At 40.4% G+C, this 25,721-nt stretch overlaps 1 long non-coding RNA gene across 1 annotated transcript; it reads left to right on the forward strand.

Annotated features, from left to right (window-relative positions):
- Positions 1–985: 985 nt before the first annotated feature.
- On the forward strand, positions 986–17,722 carry LOC128148181 (uncharacterized). The gene is made up of 3 exons (XR_008237205.1): positions 986–1,223; positions 11,777–11,879; positions 13,807–17,722. It is a non-coding gene; the product is annotated as an uncharacterized LOC128148181 (long non-coding RNA).
- Positions 17,723–25,721: the final 7,999 nt, after the last annotated feature.

Below are 25,721 nucleotides of genomic sequence, written 5' to 3' on the forward strand. Positions count from 1 at the left end.
AGTAACGAAAACATCTCTGTGTTATCAACACTGTTTCAGCACAAATCCAAAACATAGCCCGATACCAGCTACTATGAAGAAAATTAACTCTATCCCAGCCAAAACCAGCACACTGTGCAGCAGCAAGTGCTGGTTTGGGCCAGTTCTTCTATATATGTGTGAATTGACTATCCTTTTTGAAGTCAGTGCAGATATGCTGGTAACAATGCTGAGATCTGACCCTAGGTATTTACAATCTAAAAAAATCCTATTTTGTAGGTATGAAGTCTATTTAAAATAATTTTCCAAGCATTAGAGAGACCAACTGCTGCTAGTGGTTTTTAGAGGGTTGGAGTAATTATGCCCATGCACTGCACAATATAAAGCACTTATGACTACTATATGGATTGTTTTACTGGGGGGGAGGCTCGTCATTTGGAAAGGAAAAATAATCACTTATTCTCTTCTCTTTTTGCTTGTCACAAAGCCCATTGAAGTCAATGGGAGTGTTGCCATTGATTTGTGTGGGCTTTCGTCAGGCCCTGTATATGCTACTGCAAACTGGAGGGGGAAAAGGAGTATGGTTAAAGGGAAGAGAAGCAAGACGGGGGGGAGTTAAACACAGGCGAAGAATAGAGCCCTTTGTCTATTAATTAGGGTTTACATGGCTTGTGGAAAGCAGTGTTCCTCCAGCACTGGATCCCCCTGCCCCGCTATTTCATTTTTACATCTCCCATGTTAGTTGCTTTTCAGATCAATATAAAGCTAATGAACTATGCACTGTGTAGCACTAACCATAGCACTTCGCCACTCTGATGCACAGGAAAGGAAGGCATTGAATTGAACAAGCTTCTCTAGGATCAAAAAATGCTTTTTATTTCTGCAACTGATGCCCACTCTCTCTGAAACATGTTGTCTGGCAGCAACACCTACACATATCACAAGAACTTTTCTCTGAGTTACTCAACAATATCTAATTGTTTGTTGTCTTTGGAGAGACAGGACCTGGTGGAACCATGGAGTTTTCCTGATGAAGCCTTGCCAACATGCCTCAGCTGAAACTGGAAGGGTTCACTGGACAATCCCAGTTCATTCCCATGTCCATTTTCTCTGGGTTACACCCACCAGAAGACAGTGACAACTGGTCACAATTAGAGAGGAAAAGTGCCATTGTATTTGACACTAGGCTGGACTCCGGAGATGTTCAGTCGCTGGGTGTGTCTCAAACTGCTGGGTGACCTTGGGTAAGCCATTTGGGACTCAGACTTATGATCAGTTTGTGACAATTTAACAAGCTATTGTGTCTCAGTTGAACAGCTGTGACTGTCCTTGTGTGCACTCTTACCAGGGCAAACACAGGCTGATGTGATCCAAAGTGGTTATAAGAGCAAATTAAGCCAGTGCAACCAACTCTGCTGCCATGAGATTGTATCCATGAGAATGCAACTAATCTGATTTAAAATATGGGAGGTTTTTTTTGTTATGCTTTTTTTCTGGATTGTTTTTAATCTTCACCAGTTCCCCAGTGCAGGTCACTTTGCAATGTTGGGCATACAATGGCAGTGCTGATTTAACCTGTAGTGAAACAGGTATAGTTACTTTGCCCTTACTGTGCAGTAAGAAGATGCGCACGGAGACAGCAGATCAACTGATGCTTGAAGATATTTTAATATGGTTATGAGCCTGACCTATTAGATTCAAATCAGCAAAGCACCTAAATTTCTCTGTGCATCAGAGCATTTGCTCCCCATGTAAAAAGGGAGGAATCTTTACCTCCCTCTTCTCCCTTCTCTGTCCAGATCATAAACCGTATAGTGGAGATGCTCTCACTCCATGTTGGTAAAGAGTCCAACATAATGATAGACTGATCTTATCTGAGATCTGCGTACAAGTAAAAAAAAATCACAAGAGTAATAGAGGGGAAAGTGTGCTCATCTGTCAGTGGAGAAAAGCAGAAGGCAGCAATCAGCCTCTGGGTTCATAAGCTTTGTTGTCTGCCAATTAGTTCTGACCTCAGAGTAGTGATAAAGGTATATCCCGAGCCTCCTTTCACTAGGTAATTTCCCTCAGTAGGACTTTTTATTATTATCTTAATTGGTTTTTTTATAAAGTAATGATTTTGGTAGAGAAACATTATCTTAATAGTATGGTAACATGTGAGTTATTATTTTACACTACACACATGCACTTCCTATTCATAGGGCAATGTTTTAGTCCAGTTTTCTGTCTCTTTTGGTGGTCAGACAAAATAACACATGTATTTGTCTGTATGAGTTAAGGATGACATCGGACCTACATGAGAGCACTGAAGAAAGATGAAGTCAAAAAAGAGCTCATGGAGTAGAAGACAGGTATCCGGTACCACAAAGAGGGGCCTGCCCCTCAGGGGCTGCAAGGTTTTGTCTCAGAGAATGAGGAAGATAGAGCCCAGCCACCACTGGGTTGTGAAAATGAACTGCTTCTTGCAGAAGAGGCTGTACATCAATTTTACTACATAGATTTAATTTTACGCTTGTAAGTCTGCTGAACTGATATGCATTAGCTCTAGAGAAATTGTTCTTTGCTCAGCTGGTTTGCACTCAAAAGCACAGTATTTACAGTTTGTTCTTAGGTGCTGAGTAACGACAACTATGTGTTGGTTCTTATAATTATGATCACATTTTACCATGACAGTAAATACTGGAGTTAAAAAGAATGTGCAAAGAGGGATCTGGATGGGTCACAGTCAGGCTGCCACCCAACTCCTCTAACAAGGGCTTCATACCAGCATGTTCCAGGTCTCTGAAATGATTTCTCTTCTAATGTAGTAGCTACTAGCTAGCAGTTAAATTTCTGTCTATAGAAAATGGGTCCAGCTGGCTCTGTTTCCTCTCCCTTGAGAAACTCTTCAAGGTTCTAGGTTCCCACAGCCAGGCTTCCATGGCTTCAAAGGCATAATTTGGCACATGCCCACGGGGCATGCGTTTGTCAAAGTACACATACAAAATTTCACTGTTGAAGATTTGTGCCCCAGGGAACCTTCCACTCTGAGGTGAAATCACTTCTTTCCAAATGCTGTACGTGAACTATATAAGCATACACCCTTTAACATAATAATAGTGACTTCCAAATGCAAAGACATAGCCTCTGATTTACAGCAAGCATACCCACCACAGATTACCTCTTAAGATATCTGAAAGCAAAGTATTATAGCAAGAGCTATTTACCTTAGATTCTGCCTCATTACAAATCATCCTCGTATATTATGCAGGAGGAACAATAAAACAATCTCCTATTACCCCTTAGAGAGTGGCAGACAGATCAAAATGCTCTCGTTTCTTACTACTCCTCATTCAGACAACCATAGTGCTCAAGTCTAACCTCCTAAACAAGCCACACCTTTTTGAGACAGCCCAAGTACTATTTTTTTTTCCCACCACACACGACTTTTTATGAGGGAGGAATACTGAATGACAAGTAGTGCTCCTTCACGGAAGGAAGCCACGTGAAGTTTGTTCAACAGGTGAGACACCCAAGCAGCCTGCCCAGTGGATCTGTTCTCGGAGAGTTCTTGTCAGATCATCCATTCTCATAAGCTCGCTCCATTTGACAGTGTCATTTTTGACACAGACACGAGTAACCACAGATGCCCTTGAGAAAGATTTGGCAATGTACCATGTCCCAATACACACGAACTAGTGTTTGTGTCACTTGACTGCTACTGTCCCGAAGCAGAGTGTTCAGACTGACTAGTTGTCTAGGCTCCCACTTCAGTCAATGGAGAAAGACGGGCTGTACTATTTTTCAGAGATATCTAACTTAGATTTCTTTGTTAGAGTATGGTAAAATGTTTCTGGAAGTAAGCATCTGCCTCTGTAACTATAAAAGAGGCACAGACAACTGAGTTATCCTAGATACCAAATTCTTAAGACAGCTAAATTTAAGGTGATGAATATCATCCAAATGGATGAAACTTGTAGCCCGGAGAACAGCTACATAGGGAAAGTAAAAATGTGTAAAAAAATCCAACCGCAACTGAATGTTCAGCATCCTACAGATTTTGTTCTGTGCCTAGTTTATGAAGGATCAGAATAGCTTCCAATCAGACCAGTTTTGCTTTTCAGTTACAGCTGTGGAAGTGCAGTATGGTTTTAGCACTAGAGATCCAAATTAACTGCTAATCAGGAGGGTGACATGTACTGCTTGATGCCACGGGAAGAGTAGAACATGTACGCTTCAGGTTCCTGCAGAGCTCATCCCTGTGCTCATCTCTCCAACTAGTTTTCATCTCGTCTGATGGCTTCAGCAGAAAGGCTTGTGCAAGCAGGGTTGAAACCAGCAGAATAGGTAGACCCCTGTCTGCCATTTTATGTACCATTTGGTGCACAAAATCCGGTCTCACTGATTGTTTCAGGGGAAGGAGGGGACGGGACCTTAGGCACCGAATTAGGGCTTAGCTGTCTAAGCCAGCTTTGAGGATGAGGCCTAAGCACCTACGTATTGAGCCTGGAGGGACTCTGTTCTCATGGAAGGACACTGCTCTGGAACTCACCTCCCACTTTGGTCTCACTGAACCTGAACCTCTTGTCCTGCAGAGCACTGGTGTCTTCTCAGGCTCATTTCTGAGGGCTGGTTTAAGCTTCAGGAGAATTTCTTTTAGTGAAAAATGGCTAGTGTCAGTGTTGCTATCTCTTAAAGCATTTTGCATTTGCAATAATTTCTGTACATGCAGCTTTTGATTCATTACAAAGTAATGAATTTAATTCATTACAACAAGATTTAATTCATTACAACATCCTTAGCTTTCTCAGGACAGCGTAGGTTTGTCTGTAGTCTTCCCTTTAGTCTGTTCTGTTACCTATAATATTACTTCCTTTGACACAGATGGCCACAAATCAGAGCTTGTTCTGGTTAGGAAGCTAAACCATTGATGGAGTCAAGCCTTTCTTGGATGCAGTTGTACCTATTTACACAGAACGTGCAAACTCCCCTTTCTCTGACTCCAGATGCAATCAAACCACCAAAGACAGTATCTTTGCTTATAGCATCACATTTTTTTGTTCAGTACCCCCAATAAGCTCTCCCTTTAGGCATTTATGCCTAGATAGCTTCCTTTTAGCTGCTGCGTTTAGAGCTTTTTTCTCTCTCTGTCTCAGCTAGCTTGTTTTCTTGTACATGCATACACAAAAATACACCCTTACCCAAAGCAATAACCCGCAGTACCATCTACCCACATTACTCAAGATTTAGAGTGTACTTTTGCCTTGTCTTGGAAACCTGTATTACCTCATCAAAGAACTTACTTGGCTCTGTTATCTCAAATGAAGGGTGGTGGTTACTTCCATCAACTTCAATGATTTTTCCCAATCTTCAACTATAATACATCATGTTCACCCTGCCTTTGCCCCTACAGGATTTTCTACTTGCTTATCTTTCATTTATCTCTGTATTGCTTTATTTGGCATTAAAATACAGATTGGAGGTTCTGGGGCTAGATTCCCCTCTTACTGACACAGTTCCACTATCTTCCATCTCCTCACATACTAGATAGTGGAGGTACTTTTGGTGCACATCTATAAATGAAAGAAGAGATAGAGCCTTGGTTTTTCATTACTTTTGTCAACTCCTGCTAGTTTTTTGTTTTGTTTTGGTTTATTTATTATTTCTCTGATAGCTCAACTTTTTTTTAGTTGACTTTTGAAGAGAGCTGGTAACTTTAAGCAGCACTAAGGGAGAAGACAGAGCTATCTGAGAACTGCAAGGAAATTGCATCTACATTAAGAGAATAGAAGTTAAAGCCAGGTTTTTGTCTATCAAACAATCAGCTCTGGAATTAGGCAAATAATGCTCACAGCTAGGAAGATATTAACTGCTAAAGCTTTTAGCTGTTTCCCCTGTCAAACAACATCTGATGTCCAACAGCCACGCTGACAGGGATTCACTTATGTCATAGACTTTCTTTGGGGAGAAATACAAAGCAACATATGGGTCAGTATGACCCACCCCTTCATTACAACTGTGGAAATGCAGTTTTTTTACAACAGAATAACATCTCTGTGATACCTTGGTTGTCAAAAACCACAATTATAGTCATTGTTTATGCATTAGGGAAACCTCATCCTAAATCTGGCACCATATGGGGGTGAAAAGAGCAGCTGCTGACATTTCAGGATAATCATTATGATCTAGCTGCAGATATGACTCAGCATGATGAGCCTGACAACAAGAAGTGGAAAAAAAGCAAAGCAGCATGGGCAGGTTTCAAATGTCACTTCAAGGCACCAGCCCAGATTAATTTCCAAGGGGAGAGACTTTCAACACACGCAGAGTAGGACAGCTCCTTACGAGCTCCACACGGAAAGCCTGGACAGGACTCCAGACCAACATAACCAAAAGGGTTGTTTATGTTTGTGTGTGTTGTAATCCAAGGGAGAAAAATAATTAATAACTGCCTGGGAAGGGTTTGGGATTATTGTTTTCTCTCTTCATTTTTGTGAAAAATGAAACTATGCCAAGCATAACTATGCAAGCAGCCCCACCTCCCTGTTTTCAACCCCTCTCTGAAGTACTAGCTCATCACTTTTCAGTGAGTTTGGAGTTCAAGAGATTGCTTTTGATCAGAAAATAAAGGAGATATTTGGCTCCTTCCATGGAGCCCCACTGGTATTATTCCACATCCCTGAATTCTTTCACCAGGCTACTACCTTCTCCACTTGCAATATACCTATTCCCTTCCTATGATGTCTGCAGAAAATCTCACTGTTGATGACCTTCTGAACGTTTTACTCTCTGGACCTTTTTTTGCCCCTCCATTCTTGGAGTGTTGATTTCCCAAGGCAGGGATGCTCTTTTTCTGCATACATCTGAAACATGGATATGCTTTCACTGTCGTGGATGAATCATTGTGACAGAAAGACACTACTCACAACTTCAGGAAAATGCTAGACTGTTGCTACATATGTCCAAAGCCAAGTTCTGGTGCATTAGATATGGCAAGAAATAATAGTTGCATTTACTCCATAAATATGTACTCCACATACCTTGTGTCAATCTCAGCCTTTTGGTCTGGAAGATTGTGTCATTTTTAGGAAGAATTCACATGCTCTGACCTCTGACTTGATGAGAGGCAATCCATTAGAAGACCAAAATGCAAGTGCTTCCTTCAGAAAATGCTCATTTTGGCAATAGATGAGGAAGTTCAAGTAGTGCCTGTCTCAAGGCTGAGATTCACTCATACTTTTATCACAGGGCTGTTCACATCATCCATTCATCATGTGGTGGGGGCATGCCTGAATTAGGATGGATGCAATTCCTGGTTGTAATGGTGTAGAGGCCACAGGGCCTTGGGCAAAAACGATGCTAAGACTAAGCTTCTGGGCACCTTTTTGCCAATTTAGCAGCTTGCAATTCATTGCTTCCCTGTGACTGAGGGCTTCAGTGAAGGATGTGACAGCAATGTGTGGCTATAGGTTGAATAAGTTATTCTGGCCTTTGGAAGCTGGCCCAGAGACCATAGGTTGGGCATTTCTCCTTTATTAAAAAAAAAAAAAAAAGTCATATATAGAATCAATAGAATAATAAATTGAGGCCCTCAATTGATTTGTAGGTAGATGCTAAGTTTTTCAAAACACTGCAGGGAATTTAGATGTGTGTCACAACCTCTCCTGTCCCATTTTGAAAGAAAGTCTCTGCTGTTTTGGCAATTTTTGTAGATTCTTCCACAGCTCAAATATTCTGTTTGCTTCTAATATTAGGAGCTCAAATTCCTGTTATACCAATTCGAAAAGATACTGTCTACAAGCTAATAAATATATTTCAATAATTTTCCTGCCTACTTTTGGCTGTGTAGGAGGGAGATGAAGCTAAAGAGTCTATGACCTGTGCTCTTATAGTAGACAACTGAATATTTATGTGTTTATAATGGATACATGTTCAAGGTTCAGGATTGCTATCTGTACCTATTATTACTGTTGTTTTATCATCATTATTATTTTGCACTGTGGTAGGGATCCCCCTAAAGATCAAAATCCCTTTGTAATAGACTCTGCATGAAGAAAACGAGAGGCCCTGCTCCCATGCTAGTCACCTCTGCTTAAGCTTCAGCCACACAAGCATTTTACTTATGAAGTAGCCTCTGAATGTGTAGTGTTGGACATCAGGGATGGAAAATACGTATCAGCTGAACTAGGTCTACCATACTGTTCACCCAGTTCTTCGGAGAATATGGCTATGGCTACATCTTTACAGATGCATGGCTATATCTGTTTTTGTATAATTTGACTTGTTTACATACTCTGTTGATTGCTCTACTGATGGCTCTTTAATGTCTTGGACATTTTATCTAGTGTATTCTTGCACAACATTGAGATCTTGTCTCTGTGAAGTCTAAGTATCATGTGACTTGATTTTCTGGAGAGAGTTCTCTGCAGTTCAGGACAAGGGATGTGATTGATTGGCGCTGAAAGTTTAGAGCTATATGGTTATGGGGAGTCTTCATCCTGTGTTGTGTACTGCAATGAGCTGGTGCTTCGCTGTTCTTCTGGAGAAGCTGCTCTCCTGTGATGCTAACAGTTCTGGTCCATAACTACAACAAATGTAACTTTTCTTGCAGAGAAGCAATATGTGATTCTAATTTAACATGGACCCTCTAGATAATTCCTCTCTTATCATTATTTGAAAAACAATATATTTCCTTCACAGTAAGATGGCATCCATCGTGCAGTCAAATGACTATTGCTTACTGGAAAGGCCATTTAGATAAAGCTGTGGTATACATTGTAGAACTGTTAACTCAGGGCAGAAACACAGTTATGACTGAGGTGTCAAGAAAAACTGCTGAATTGCATTGTCTGTTCATGAGTTTTACTGCTTCATATTTTTCTTCATCCTCAGTATGATCTATTATAAAGAATGGGAAAAATTACAATGCATTGGTTAAAAACCCCACATGTTTATAACACAGGCAAGATCTTGCATTGCGGCTGTGTAACATACTCTGTCAGACCAGTGAAACTGATGTGAATAACCATAAGATTTTTGCTCACCTTCAACAACACCGACAAAACTGTTGCAATATCTTCACTGAACCATCATTCTCAATGTGCTGTTGACTCCACAGCCTACAGTGGGAGAACTGTGTTCACGGCAGCCATGGTTAGTTTTTCCAGCTGCGATGTTGCAATACTGATTTAGATGCCAAAGCAGAAAAAGTTGTTTTTTTAAAACAACAGTGGTAGCAAAACCTGTCCTTCTAACAAATGTATGGTATTTTTCCTCAGTTCGTTTTTAAGACATTATGTTTCTCTTCCTACTTAACAGTATACAGAAGGAAACAATAAAACTTGCATCCCAGATCTGAAGAGTAGTTTTTGGGCTATGCTGGTCTAGAGGAAAATAAGGAGCAGGAGGCTAAGCCAAGGACATGTGTGGAGACTGGCACCATGAAAATACTCCAAATTCCTGGTCCAATCCCCTCTGCTTTTTGTATGCCCATTCTAGGCAATGTGACAGTGTGTTTGCTTACTGGTTATATCACCACTGGAGACAGAGTGTCCTCTGGGGCTCCTCCAATAGGAGGATGATTTGTTGGTTTAGCAATCATTAACTCATCCCTATTTTTTTTCAATGCAAATTAAAGTCGGCAGTAGAGCAGGCTCATGCTGCTCAGTGGCAGCTCCTTGGCAGCTCCTCATGCTCTCTGGTTAGGTCCCCTATGCCAACCAACACATGGACTTCAGCAATTGTTTGGAGTGCTTCAGCTGGCTTGTAATCGGACATATCTTCCCAGAGATGTGCTGGCAGGTAACTGAAAGAGCTCTCAGAAGACATCTAGGGTTTTCATTAAAACCACTAATGCATATATTAGCTAAGTTATTTACAACTGGAAGTAAGCAGCTGGACACCATGTATGCATGTATCTAATCATCTAGTGAAACAAGAGTTTTAGGTTACCGAGCAGTTAGAACTAGGGTATTTAGGTACATGCAAATAATTTCAGTTTGGGATGAGGTCAGTAGTCTCAACTGATTTCTGAGGCATTCATGGGAAGGTGTCTGTAACATTCAAAAGGCTGCTGACAACACCAATCAAAACCTATTATGTGACATGTTATTTGCTTGGAGATCTGCTGTATTAAGATGCCATGTGGTTGGAATCAGATAATTTTAATTGTTATCATATGTAATTGTCAGCCACATAATCGTGTCTGACCGATCTTTAACAGTGTTTGTTTTTCAGACTTCTTTCCTGAGGCCCGAGCTCTTTGTGGATTACTTCAGTGGTCTTTTTAATATCAGAAGAAAAACTAAAGTTTTCAGAGACTGGACATCGCAGTGATCCTACATCTAAACAATAGAGTGTCTGATGTTAAACCAACATTGTAATCTGACTTTCCCCAAAATTTCAGAGCTCATTATAAAATGCTATTTAGCTGTAAAAGCAGCAGTGGAACCTTTTGTTCTAACCATGCAAAAGCAAACAGACAGATTCTGCTTTTAGTCACACTGTTTTGAATGGATTTACTCTCTGTTTTTGCTAATGTAACTGGCTCAGCAAGTTTCCGGAAGATATTATATGCCTCAAAATGGAAGAGGGGGGAGGATGCTAACAGTTATTAATTATTGTTATTTGACAGAGGCAGAAAGTATCTGAAGACATATTGTGGTTCTAATTATTTAAAAAATAACACTGAAGCACACACATAGTTCAAAGCATAGGTGGTGGTATTTTTTTCATGATTAGTCTGTTAATACTTGCTAAACTAAGATGAGTTCCGTTTCTTCACTGTATTTCACCTCAGGTTTGTATCTAACAAATAAGGGCTGTTGTCTCCAGCAACTTGCAATGTTGCAAGACGAGTGGTATTGTAGACTTTACTATACTTTCTAAATGTTTGGTAAACTTTTTCTTTCATAAGATTCCTTAAGGTAAGATTAAACAATGATAATCCACCTCCTTAGAAGATGGTTCTTAATAAGCAATTGTCTTAATGAGACATACCACAGGCAGATGAGGAAATGTTGGCTCTGGTAAATTTGCATACATTCATACTCATAGAATATGATCAATTTGTCTGCTTATATACCTTTACACTATCTCAAGTTATTCTTATGTTAAACAAAAAAACTCTGGTTTTGGCTATAGTGTGTCTTCCTCTTGGCCTTAAGAGATCATAAAATGTATCTGGTATATCCCTGGAAAGTTTTTTCCAACAGATAAGCATCTTTATTGTTAAAAAGGCACCTTACTTTCAGTCTACCTGGCTTAAGTTTCCAGCCCATGATGCTCTTGCTAGATGGAAGAGTCCTTTCTTACTTGGTATTTCCCCCCTGTGAATTACTTATGTGTACAGCTAACCTCTTCCCATCTTCTTTCTGATAAACTAAACAGACGGAACTCTTTAATTTTTAGTTTTATTTTTTTTTTGCTGCAAGGAATTCTCCTTTGCATAACTTTGTGGTTTTTTCCTGTACCATTCCCGATTTCTGTTTGACTGCCCAGTCTTCATCATTGTATACCATCCTGACAAACTCATGTCATTCACAGATTGTATTTAGGGATATGTTTACATGACCACTGGTGAAACTGCTAAAGAATATTAAACCTTGTACAGAACTCAAGGGAACATGGGGAACATTCATTCAATCACAAATCCCAGCTGATGCCTAGTTTTTTGAGATCTGTCAGCCAGTTTTTAATCCATTTGATATGATATGTGTTTTATTGCTATTACACAATGATAAAATCATAATAGTATGTCAATTTCTGTGGATATTAATTTTACCCTTCCTTGCTTCTTGTTCGTTCTGTACTACTGCAGCAGCTGAGTGCCTTCCACACAGAATAAATGCCATTAAAGAAGTCCCATCGAAGAGACTTCATAGTATACCTGGCACTTTCCCTGCATCAGGATTTAACAGCAAGTAATTTATCTGACTATTGTGCACATTTTGTTAGTGGTTGAATACCTACTTGACTAAGCTGATATCAATAGAGGATCTGATGGTGTAAACGCTTAACCGCATATATTAATAGTGTGTTACCTTCCAGTCTTCACTTTGATTTGAACAAAATATTATAGTATACATCCAGAAAGTATAAAAAGAAAGGCCATTAATGACACACACAAACAAAGACAATATTACATTTGAATTTGTGGCTCCGAATTTCAAAGCATGATGAGTTTAGTGTCTCATGATAAAAGCTGATCCATTGTAAGTGCTAAAACCAGCACAAGTACTATTAAAATCAGGAACCTATGTTGTTGGTATTCTTCAAGTTACATAATTGAATGAGATGTGCGTAACCAATTTAACTATAATGCAATGACAGGGAAATTAGCTTCTACAAGCTTTGACTATTCAGTATGTTTAATGTACCTAGAGCCCCAAAATACATGTATTTATTACCAAACCTTGTGGATAAACAGAAGTAAATTGGCCCTGAGAAAACCTGCTGATAACAGTATTCTGTAGTTGGCATTCAAATAAATTGTTTTCAGTGCAACTACTGTAGAGTATTTGTACCTAGAGTCTGAAAGACATTAAATACAAGACTAAGCAATGCCAAAAAACTCGGTCCTGTAGCTAATATATATTAATACTAACAGCATGTATAACATAAATACACCTAAATGCAGCATAACTAATATGTAATTAGTATAACAGTATTAGGTAAGTGCAAAAGGAGCTGAGAGGAGTTGATGTTCACAACGTAAAGATCCATGTATCACCATGACCTTGCTGAGGCTATTACAGGTTTTCTGACCTCCAGATTCTGCAGAGAAGGTGAGGAATCATTATGGTATCTCCAAGTGCAAGACTTCTTCATTTGCATCAGAATTGATTTGCTGGGCAAGGAGAGGACGGTTGTTTTGGTTTGGGTTTTTTTTTAACATGAGTATCTCTGGCAGCTCCTCTCTAGTTACTCATCTGAAGAAGACACTTGAGATACATGACTTCATCAAAAATAACAGGGTAAATTAGGACAAAGTCTAGGAAAAATGGTGTTTTAGTCTAGAAGGAATATCAGTTGTGGAAAAAAATCTTCATTCTGTCCAATAAGAAATCCTTTTATGACTGCAGCAACCTCAAAAGTGGACATCATAGAATCATAATCATAGAATGGTTTGGGTTGGAAGGGACCTTAAAGGTCATCTAGTTCCAACCCCCCTGCCATGGGCAGGGACACCTTCCACTAGACCAGGTTGCTCAAAGCCCCATCCAACCTGGCCTTGAACACTTCCAGGGATGGGGCATCCACAACCTCTCTGGGCAACCTGTTCCAGTGCCTCAGCACCCTCATAGTGGAGAATTTCTTCCTTACATCTAATCTAAATCTACCCTCTTTCAGTTTAAAGCCATTAGCCCTTGTCCTGTCACTACGTGCCCTTGTAAAAAGTCCCTTGCCAGCTTTCTTGTAGATCAAAGGACTCCTGAACTCGGGAGGGCATTGATGCTCTTCAGCTTTGAAAATAAGTAGAGATATTGTTGCAATAACTTGGGCTATTGACTACAAATCAGATGATGGCTTTTGATAATTTTCTTCCAGATCACTAGTATGAAAGGGGATTTGTAAAACAGAAACGTCTCCACCTTCCTCAAATAGTAATAAAAAAAATCCAACAAAACAAACAAGCAGTTGGCTAAATTCAGCATTCACATACATGTGCCATTTCCCATTTGTAATCAATGAAAAACTTCTGTATACACCCCAAGGAAAAATCTGGCTCATCATATGTAACACTTTAATATTAAATTTAGGATGATTAATGATCAAGTCAGTAGCTGTGTAATATTTGTGAATTCTATTCTACCACTGCTTAACATTATATTATTTTTAAATTTACAGCTGCCATGGAAAATGACCAGAAATCTACAATCTGAGAAAACCCATCCATCATCTTCAGGCAGTCTTCCAATCTGTTAACTTTAGCTGCTACTAGTAAGTGTCTCAGTCCAGGAAAAGCAATTATTACAATGTTTTACAGAATAGCTTCCAGATAGCATATGATGTAAACTGCTCTTGGGCAACATTTCTTCTAAGGAAGCAGCCTTTTTTTCTTCAGTAAGCAACTTTACCAATGCAAGTGTGATAAAAACAGAGGTAAAGAGGAAGAGCTGTTGGAAGTGGGGATTGACTGTAGCTACTGTGCCCATTCACACCTTCCAAAGACTTGGATCATGATACTTTGTAAAGCCCTTGTTATGGGTGTTATCAGTGTGCAGACTCTTTCAGTAAGGATAAGAGATATTACATGTGATCGAGATGTAGTCACTAACGTGTTACATAGGGCCAAATCAGGCATCTTGTTTTGACTGCAGGTTCACATCCAGAATGTGGTATTATTTCACCTACTACCATCTAACATATATAACCAGCAATGCAAAACAGGCCCAAACTCAGCGCATTAGCATCTCTGTTTTGATTCCTGCTATTTTGAGGTCCTTAATAAAAATGCAGCATCACTGCAGGCAGTTGCCGGCAGTCAGTACCCTGATCAGTACGCTTGCACATGGCCTGATCAGTATGCTTGCACATGGCAGTCACTTGCATTTTTTTTCAGTGCTATGTCTCCACAGCACATGCTCCACATGCTGCAGTGGCAAGAGGTTGCTGTGAAGGTGATCACTGGCCTGGAGAGATGGAGGCCTCTCTCCATGTCATTAGATGACTTACGTGGATATCCTGCAGATGTAGACAGGCCAGTGGATGAACTCAACTGAGCTCTGAATACAGAGAGATTCCTCTTAGAGAAGGGGAAACCAAAGGAGGAGAGGGTCAAAGGAGCAGTGTATGGTTTATCTAGGACTACCTTCACTGTAGCCTGATTTCTGTAACGAGAGACCTCTGGTGAGGGATTGAGGAGGAAAACTTGACAACTCCTCTATGACAACAGACATACATTGGCAAAACTCTACTTTAGGATCTTAGAGCCAATGCGTTTAGGATCAGTCAGATAATCATATGGTGGCATCTAACCAAGCCTCTCTGATTAGTTTTGGGGGCTGGTTAATATCACACCTCTTTATTGAAAGTTCCTCACTACTAGTTCCTGGCTGTTCTTCACACGTCCTTGTAAGCAGATGTTAGCTCATGAGTAACTTTGGAATCAATTCAGTCTGCCCCTGCTAGACTGCTTGATCTTGATGGCTGTTGTTAGCAGATGACATTCAGCATGCTTCCAGACACCCATCTACCTCATCAGACTGAATGACTTGTCTTTTCAGTTCCACTTCTGTAGCATATTATAGATCGTCTTGGCGTGTTTGGATTTCTGATTGCAGACTTGCTTTCTGATCCTTGAAGAATTTGACACTACGAGGAAAGCATGGTCTGGATTCCTTCTGAAAATTTCAGATTAATGTGCTATATCTTTCTGCATAATATGTAATCCAAACCTAGATACCCATTTCCTTCACAAGCAAAAATTTGGTCTTGAATACCATTGTTAAGTTGTTTGCTAGGAGGAATGAGATCAACAGGACCATGGTACACATTTAGTCTTTGTTTAGCAATTGGTTCTTTTCATGACTAAATTAAGGAGACACATATACTGGAAGGTTTGAAACCATAATTTGCCTGGCTTAAAAGATACTGTTCAGTATATCAAGGTGTTTGCTTTAAATCATCAAAGCTGTTTTGGCCAGCAGATGTGCATACATACAAACATATATATATATATATATATATTCTTAAAATATGTGTAGGCATTCAGCCTAATACATATATATATGTGCATTCCTTATATATATTATTTGTATATAATTTGTATGTTAATTCCTCCATATAAATAATGTAAAATTCCTTCTTATATGTACATCCACATACATATACACATGTTCCTCCTCAATATGTCCTCTTGCCTTTAATTGTTGAAGACTGATGGATGCCAGCAAACAATCTGATTTTGATGTCTAATTAGAGGGTAAGATACATTGCTGAAAGGTCAACAGTTGGTGTTTGGGAGTTCTTGGCCCCCTGGACACCCTGCAAATAAGTGTCTGGAAAGGCTGATCTTACCATAAGGCTTGTGAGCTGATCAGAGTTTGGCTATAGGAAGGTCTATACTCTTCATGCAAGTCATAGGCAGTTTAAAATATTCATCAACTTAGTTACGTGCCCTTTGTTCTCCTGGGCAGTATTTCTACTGTAGTGAGATAGAAGGTGTTAAAATTATCTGTTTTCCCTGGGATAGGGGGAATAAGAGCTTCTGCATTACCACATTTTTTTTGCTCCATGTAACTGTTTTTGGGCATTAGTGATGTAACGTATTAAAACATGATCATGAAATTGTAAGCAGGAAACATTTAATGGTATCTGCTTGATTCCTGACAGCATTATGCTATCTGTAATGATGAGAAAGATGAAAATAAGTGTGACATTTCTTACTTGGCAAATGCTCTGTAGCACTAACAGAAATTCCAACAGTCAGATGATTTCAAGGCTAGAAATTATTATAGGCCTAATGAACTGAAAAAGTGCTACTTCTTGCTGTCTATTATAACAGAAGATTCTTTTAATTAAATATGTAAATTAAGATGTGTATGAGCAACAAATATGAAATTTAAAGCCATGCTTGCCATTAGTTTGAAACCAGAAATCATCACTGCTTTCCTAGAGACATCCATTTTCAGTGAGAGTGACTCTGGTCTTTCTGGAATTACTCTGTTATGTTATTTTACAGCAATGTGCTCAGCCTGTAAAGTACAAACCATTAATGATTTTTTTTTTTTTCATCAAGATACTAATTTTCTTACTTAAGACAATCTTGTTCTCTAAATCCTTTCAGATCTATCACCCAGTTTATGTGCACAACAGGTCTTTTGACAGTTCTGTATCTCTTCCTAAAGCAAAAAGTCAGAGGAAAGAAAAAGGAGTTCTTGGGTCTAAGTATTTGAAAATTACTGTGGTCTAGATGCCACTAAAGCACAAGTGTAACAGTACATATTTAAAAAAAAAAAATCACTAGATGTAGAATACAACATTCCAGACACACCAGATTGTATTCAAATTCATATCAGCCTTTTATCTGGGTAATTTACCCTACTGAGAGGTATGGGAAAATGGGTGGCATTTTTTCAGTTTTGTACTTTGCAACTTATTGAGGTCCCCAAATTCATATTTCCTTACATTCTTCCTTTGTACTCACTGTGTTTGTCAGAGGAGATGTGTGAATGAAAATAGATCTGAATTCTGCATTGCTTTTGGGGCTTGGTTCAAAGAGGATTGGCAGCCATAGAAGGATCTCATCAAAGGCTTCCATGACTTCTAGTCACATCATTAATGAAGACCTTTTGAACATTTTGGTCTTCTGCCTTCCATATGAAGAAAAATAATGATCCTGCCTTTGAAAAAGGTTTTGAAATTGCCAGGGATGTAGATATTAATCACTGTTATACCTCCTTACAAGCAGTAAGAAATGAAATACCGTTTAACGGAAAGAATGTGTTTTATTATATTTACAACAATGGAACTGGAATATAACCTTTTTATTTAAAAATCAACCTGCAGATTAAGTTTTGATTGCAGTGTTTTGTACTGAAAATAAGAATAATGGAAGCAATTAAGTATTCATAGTCCTGCTCTCACACAAACACCTTCCATGGTGAGTCTGTTTATGCAACTGAGTGTGCCATACAATTGTTTTTATTACCTTCTTATAAAACAGCCTGTATAAAACACTTTTTTTTGATTGTTTCTTTGTGTATTGTTGAGCGTGTTTGCATTCTAAAGGGCTTTGCCTCATTAAAGCAATTACCATAAACTTGCTCTAGTTTGTTGCTTTTTTTCCCCCTTCTTCCTCTGAGCACTAGAAATATTCATAAAGAGCTCTTGCCCAGCCGGGATGTTCTGCGTCTCCCAAGGCTAGCAGTGGGAAGCTTCCTTCCGGGCACAAAAAAAATCTGTGGAGATTTTCTTTAGCTGGAGCATCAAAACAGCAGTGAGCCTGTATGGGGAGGGGGGGGAAATGTGGTTGAACTCTACCGGCTCTAGCAGCCTCCGCCCTCCCCCTATTTGACACAAGCATGAGAAGAGTGGAGACTTCCAAGTACAAGCTTTGTCATGTGAGGGGTGGAAATAAAGGAAAGGTGGATGGGTCTGTTACGGGGCAAGATTTTGACTGATTCTCTTATGGGTTTTGTGGTTTTCAAGGGGGCAGGGCCATTCTTCACCTCTGCCTGTGATAGTCCCCACCCTCTGCCCACATCTAGGATGCACTTAATCAGATGGAAGGGACCTCCAATTTCTCCCCATAATACCTCAGGTGCCCCTGCTCAGCTGGTGATGTGTAACCTATATATAACACCTATCAAGGATTTCAGCAGTTTGTTTCCTGCCTGTGGTGGGGGATGAGGAGAGAGAACTTCTCTCTAGGGTTGCACCTGGGTGAGCACAGCTACAAGTTGACTGAAAGCATGGTGAAAAATAAGGCGGAGCCTATGCTGTGGAAAGGCTGATGAAGTAGTCTCCAATATTTTTCCTTGAATCAGTTTAACAAAGACTTCTTAGAAAAACGAAGACTTGCAGGTGGAGGAACCTACTGAAGATCTACAGGTAAAGGTAACACAGATGGCTGGGAGCTTTCTGAAATAACGTCCTTAAATCAGAAAATGCTGATTTGTCAAACCCAGAACTTTCAATGGGAAGATGTTCACAGGTTCAGTGAGTTTCTGGTCAAAAATAAGAGACCTGCATTTGCTGCCACAGGGCAGCCAGAAGTCCCTGGGTAGGATATTCAGGTCCAAAACAGCAGACCACATGTGGGGCTATAATCTCTTTAAGTTGACCCAGGGACATGAAATTCAGCACCCCACAGCCTGGGTGGGTTCTGGGCTGCTGACTGCTTCAAAATGAGAAGTCCTCCTGTTGGAGATGCTCCAGTTCACATAGATGCTGCGACAATCATTAGGCAAGACAGTGAAAGAGCCTGAGCTGGTAGTCCAGGAATTACATCACCGTGCTGGGAGGAGCAGACAGAAGTCCAGGTCTCTTCCAAGATTGACATGTCATTACCTGTACAAAGTGAAACAGCTTCAGCCATGGAGATGAGCAAAAGCACCCCACCCTCCTTCACCATACTGAACTGATCCTGGACTACAGCAGATTTCATTCTTATTTCTATATAGAAGTGGTTTTTACCCAGTTCTTCAACAGCTCCAGTGAGAGTCTTAAGCCCTGGCTGTTGACTGCTCTGAGCAGGCCCTATTTGAAAGGCCTTGGTAGCATCCTGAAGTAGAACAGCAGCAGGGACCTTCTTGAAAATGTGAGATCTTTCACTCTGTGGGGAAACCATTTTCCCTACCCAGCTCTAATAAAGAACAAGTCGTTAAAAAATAAAAAAAAGATTTTAAGGCCAGGAAAGTAGATAGTACTATAGCGGTCAATAAAGGGACTCTTTATTTTCAGGAGTACACTGAAGTAACTAATATGAGTCTCTTGATATCTATAGGGAACCTAAACAGAGCCACAGGGATAAGAATTCGTCAGTTCTGCAGTGTGCTTGGGGGCAGCCCTGGGTGAGGAAAGCTGTGATTATTACTTCTGTCAAACAACATGCAGTGCCATACCCGCAGAGGTTCCTCTCTTCAGATTGCAAACCCAGAGAGCTGGAGATGCTAGGGCTTAATCCTCAGCATCTCATAGCCTTTTCAGTCCTTCACTTCTGCATAAAGGTGTTTTAAAGGCTCAGTGGTGCAAGCAGTTGCCCGACCCCCCTACCTCTGCTGGCCACCAAGGTGCTGTGACGAAACACACGAGGGATAGGGCCACATAGAAACCTGATGGGCTTTGTTAGGAAGCCAGTAGAGAACCTTCTGTGCATGAATGTCGGAAAATGAACTTAATCCTGCTTTCCTGTTTCACGAAAACTCCCATTTAACTGGAATTTCACGATATTACATTCTCTAGGCTAACTTTACTTGCAAACCAGACAGATACTCCAGTGGTGACTGCAAAGGGTTACTCCAAAAATCTATAATCTCTCTCCTTTCCTGGTGAGTTGTTGCTAATGCTGTTGGCTGTAATCCTTGGGAGGTGCCGAGCACCTACCTTTCAGCATCTGACTCCAAATCTCTATTCCTTAAATAAACCCAAACCGTAAAACCAAGAATAATTCTTTTCTTTATGATCGTATAGCTTCTTAGAGAAAAGAATTCCCTCCAAATGCCCACACCAGTTCTGAGTTTGCCTTAACATTGTTTTTATTGCAGTTATATTACTTCAATGCAAGATTGTTCAAAACATCTGCATTGTTATCAGAGCTGCTATGATTTACATGTCAGTAACGGCAAGTCTGTCCTACAGCTTTAAAAGTGCTCACATCAGCGTCACCTCTCCTTATCTTGACACCATCACACTGCTCCACTATATCTAACTCTAAAGAAGTGGTTTGTATTTATTTGTTGGTTGTCTCAATGATTTTGGAAGCTGCGAGTGACTTTTTTAATTCAATAATGCTGCTACTACAGCATTAATCATTCATCATATCCTGAAAGCAAAAGTGGAGTGATTTAAGAACAAAAGGATTTAAAGAAAAATAAACACATGACCCACTGCGGCTGCTTTGGGGAAAGTAGCAATATATGCATGGCAAAGACAGTAATGAATAGCATCTGCTTTATCTGTGGAAGGGCAAACAGTTGTAGACATTGATCTTTTCTCAAAAAGAGTGGTGTTGACCAAAAACATGGAGGAAAGCCATCCAGAAGCTATTTTGTGCAAATGAAGTGCAGATTTGTGTATATGAGTCGATACCCCATTTGCTGTTTCCTTTCATTAAAACCACAACATTAGCACTGGAAAATGATTATAATGGTTACAGTCAAAGCCACTGTAACGCTCAATTCACAGAGAACTCAGTGAGGGCAGGGGAGGAAAAAAAAAATCCTTCAGATCTTAAAAAATGTGCTTTCATGTAATGAAGCTCTAGTGTAATAGGCTCAGGTATCTTATCTTTTCATACTCTTACTAGCCTATTGTGCAAGTCATTCATTGCATCCTCAGGGCCACGCAATGGCACAATGTGATTTCTCAAAGCACCCTATTACCACCTCGGTTTCCTTGCTGTATTGAGGCCAAATCCTGCTCCTTGCAAGAGGAGCTCCAGTCAGCCAAAGTAATTCATGGTGTCTCCTGGCTGGCTTTATCTTGAGCGTTATTTCAGCCCCCTGGCTCCTAGAGGCAGAGCTCTGCAACCCCCCAGCAGCCACACATGCCTGGAGTCTGCCCAGTGCTTCACGCTGACCTTGTCCCATATCCCTATCCATGCACAGGCAGATGAGCGTCCAGGAGTTGTGCAAACTAATACCAGGGGGAATGGCTTTGCTTTACATCCTGACACGTCTCCATATGTGAAGAAGGGTTTCTGTTCAGGCATAAATATCTGAAATTGCTATTCATTATTCAGTGCTCGTTAGGGGATTGCTCTGGTGAGATGCTCACACGAGGAGGGATGCAGGGTTTTGCCCTACGACAGCGACGTTTAGCCTTGGAGCAGCTGACTGAGGAGCTCTTCTTTTTTCCCTATTTGATATTGTCTTGTTGCTCACTTTCCTTGCTATGAAGTGACTCCTCCCAAGATGATGCAAGCTTTCTGTGTTGGGCCTGAGCTTTTCTCTCAACAAAACCAGGAGCAAAACCTCCACCGGCCTCAGTGGGAAGGGACGGGAACCCAGGCTCCAGTGTGCCTACAGCTGTCCAGTGAAATCCTCCTCAAATTGCCCTTCCAAGTCGTCTTTTTCCCTGGGGGCACTCAGGACCAGATCTCGCTTGCCTCTTAAAACCAAGCAAACCTCCTACCCAAGCCAACAAAGTCCTCGTTGTCCTGAGCAGCAACTGCAGTACAGTATCCCCTCGCTAATGAGGGACCTTTCAGACACACAGACCTTGATGATACTTTCAAAGCAGTGATGTAAAAAGTCTACTAGCCAATTTGTTCCTCAGGCCATCCACCTTTTCCCTCGCAAGATGGCTATAAAGGGAAAAGGGCAAGTGAGATTTTTTGGCATCGCTTTTAGACTAGAGTTAAGTTTGGCGAATGGCTGGTCCCGAGAGCTGACTCCCCTCTTGCCTCCTGTAAAGCTGCAGCCCCACGCTTGAGCATAGCTGGGGTTTGGCACACTCATGCTCTACCTCTGCATTGCTGGGAGAGGCCACTGAAAATATACAATCCCCAGACGGGAGCGATTTAGTGAAATTAAAAACAGACAGGGGGCATTGAAACAAGGAGGTGTCAAATGTTCCCTCTGCCCCACCAAGATTTTGATGTGGCTGCTATGTATACCTGTCTGTCTCCTCTTCACTGCTGTCTAAGTTTGAAAGTTAAAATGCACAGAAGGAGTGGAATTAGAGCAAAGACACCCCCCCCCCCCTCACAGACACACACATGCGCTTTTAATTGTGTGTTATTACCAGTTAATTTCAGCTTGTCCAAAGGCAGGAAGAAAACAGCTTACAGTGGGGCTTGGGCCTCCAGAGGTATTGTAAAACATAACATCCAAAGGCCTTCCTTGACTCCATTGCTTCCTCTAGCCCACAAAGAATGTATTAATTCACATTGTTTGATTTTTCCAGATGCCGTTGCTTTCCCACTGTAGTCCTTCTAATTTTTTTTTTGTTGGTTAGAAAATATACTTTAATGCACGAGTGAATGACAACGGTGCTGCCTTTTAGCAGAGAACAAGCAAGAGGAAAATTAGGAAGTCAAGATAGCTTTTTACAGGCCCAAGTAGCTGAATGTCTCAAATAGAATAAGAATGCTTTATTTGAATATAGTACAAGCTTGAAGGTTTCAAGGGAATTGCAGCATTGCTTGGGCTCACAGGAATTAAAGGGGGAGCTAAGGAAGATTTTTATTACATAAGGTTTTGGAAAGTTTGCTATTCTCCACCTCCTCTTTTCTAGTAGTAGTAACGGTACAGAATGTGAAACAAAGGTGTCACTGAAGCAAACTGGTAAATTAAAAGCAAATGGATTACCATATAGTATAAATCTACCGCTGCCAAGTGATAGGATAACATTTGCATTTCCTTATTAATGATAGGAATAGGAAAAATCCTAAGAGATAGAAGACATACTATTTAAAGCATTAGGATAGTGCTCAGACTACCAGTATTTAAAAATACAGGGGTAACTTGGGATTCATGGACTAGTTGGAATCTTATCTGCACCCATTAAATTAATCAAATGGCAAGTAAAAAATAAAACAGCAACAGGAATATGTGAGTAGATAAGGTTTGGCACAGACTTTGCCAAATCATATCTCCCTAACCTCTCTGAATCATTGCCCATGCCCACAGTGGGGTGGACAGAGGCGAACCAGACATCTATCCTTCTAGACTTCCAGTAAGCCTCTAACAAAATACACACACAAAGCTAAGGAAAAAAACCCCAAATCATCATGCAAGTTAAGCTGAGTATTTCCATCAATCAAAACTGGCTAGAATATAGGAAGCAAAGTACTCTTTATACCTAGTGAATAAACAATTACTCACATGGGGATTAAATGGCTGGCTTTTGTTAAAGTAAAAGATTTACCATTGAGATGCTCCATTTATTAGGATCAGTGTCATTACTTACTATACAGCTATTAGTATATTACTACTGTGCTTACTACACAAGTGAGCAGTGTGATGAAAAATAAACAGAGGACATAGCATTATTTTTTTCGCTGTGTGAAAAGAGCATTTTGAGGAGGTTCACGTGGTTACAAACAGACTAATGAGTAATAAAATGACAGCTGAAGTTAAGCATTGATAAAATATTTATATATACATATTGAAAGGAAAAACCCTCCTTTTTTCAAAGAGCCCTAAATTTAAGCACCGATTTAGAGGGGAATCCTAATTGGCAGTTCATTGAGGATGCTCTATTAATGTGAAGCTGTGGCTTAAAATCCTGGATGGGATTTAATGGGATGGATGAGGAACAGGACAGCAGAATGCTGTTATGTAAATCACTACCACCACTTTTCCCAGCACTGCATAGGTGGGATGGGTTGTTCTGTCTGCAGAAAGAGAGGGTGTTTGGAAATGAGCTCAGAAATTACTCTGACTCATTGGTAGAGAAATTGGAAAGCTGGGATTTGTTTCTCTTTGAAACGGAGAGAAAAAGAAAGGGACATGATAAAAGTAGAGAAAATAATCAGTGTACCCTCTCATACACAGCAAAAAGTGGACACTTGATGAAAATGAAATGCAGCTAATTCCACAGCACTAGCAGGCAAGTTTTCTGCTCCCTGAGGGCTCACGCTGACTCTGGACCACTTTGCCAGAGGATAGCACGCAGGCCAGGAATTCAACAAAGTCCAAAGAAGCATTGAGCTTTCTTTTGGACAGTAAGGCTATCTGCAATTACAGTAATTAATGTGAAGAAAAATAACATTAGAGAAAAATATAGGAACTCATACTTCAAGCCAGTCACTCACTGTCTTGGGGATTATTCTGCAGTCTTCATTAGACCATGGTCAGGGCAGGTAATACATCAGGTTATTGTGAACTCTGTCAGATACAGGACTGTGAGCAGATAGATCAGGGGGCTGGTCCAGAAAAGCAATTCCTGTATTATTATCCTGCCTAAGATACAAATATACATTTTTGTAAGGCCATCTGATAGCAATTGAGTGTCAGTTTTAACAGCCATGGCTTTCCTCCTGTATTTTGTAATTAATTTTTATTAAGAAAGAAATAACTAGGATTTTCTAGACTGATGTTGAAGCATGATTTCTATCTGGAGAGCTGCTGATAAATACATATATTTTTTAATTACTATCCTCATTTAAAAATCAGATTGGGTCATTAAATGGTGGTAAATGGTTCAGGAAAGACAGTCACTGCTTTAAGCCCTCTGCTTCTCTTCCCTAACTTTTTAAAACACACAGGATCCAGGATCCAGACAGATAGGACGCTTGGTATCTTTTATTTTCTTCAAATACTCTGTATTTAAAATACTACTCCAGTGGTTTCTGACAACTGCTTAGGGCAATTTTGCTTAGCCTAGCGGAATGTCCTGGAAACTACTGGCAATGATTTAGCTCCCAAAATTGGAACACATTTAGCAGAGACAGAAAGCCTATGAACAAATAATGGACAAATGCCAGAGTAAATAAATGCGGTTCATGAGCTGTGGTCAGAAATGTCTCTCTTTCAGTATGCAGTGCAAATCTTTTGCCAACATTTACCATAAAGTTATTACACAAAGCAGTTTTTCCTCTCAGTAAGACAAACTCAATGAAAGACTGCTTCTAGTCTAGCAGCCTACCATTAAGGCTGCGATAGCCTGTCATGCCAGGAGAAAACCTGTGTGCAGTGGGCCTGTTTCAAGCTATGCTTTTGATTTTGTTAGTCGGGCTTCTGTGCAAAAAAAAGAAAGCGAGCAAGAGAGAGACTCCTCACGGTTTGACACTCCTTCAGGAGACCATGATGAACCACAGGGCAAATTCTGGTCCTCTCATGTCCCAAGCCCACCTCTTAGCCTGGCTGCCCAAGTCCTTCTAGAGCACTGTATGAGGCCGTCATTATGGAGGGAGGCATTGCAGGCATCACCACCACCCAGCAGCATCACCTTCCTTTTCGAGCACCCTGTCCGTGGCTCGGACAGAGAAAACGACAAACGTAAATTGGTGGCACGCTATTGTTGGTGCTCCTTCACCATGTGTTGCAGGATGACTTCAAGTATTTGCATTGCAACTCCCCAGTTTTCTGCTGTTTGCTCGTCATGTGTCTGAGTGGCTGGGACTTCTGTTCTACTCTCCCATAGTCTTTGCC

Source organism: Harpia harpyja, chromosome 1 (genome assembly GCF_026419915.1).
Source record: "Harpia harpyja isolate bHarHar1 chromosome 1, bHarHar1 primary haplotype, whole genome shotgun sequence".
Classification (NCBI taxonomy): Eukaryota; Metazoa; Chordata; class Aves; order Accipitriformes; family Accipitridae; genus Harpia; species Harpia harpyja.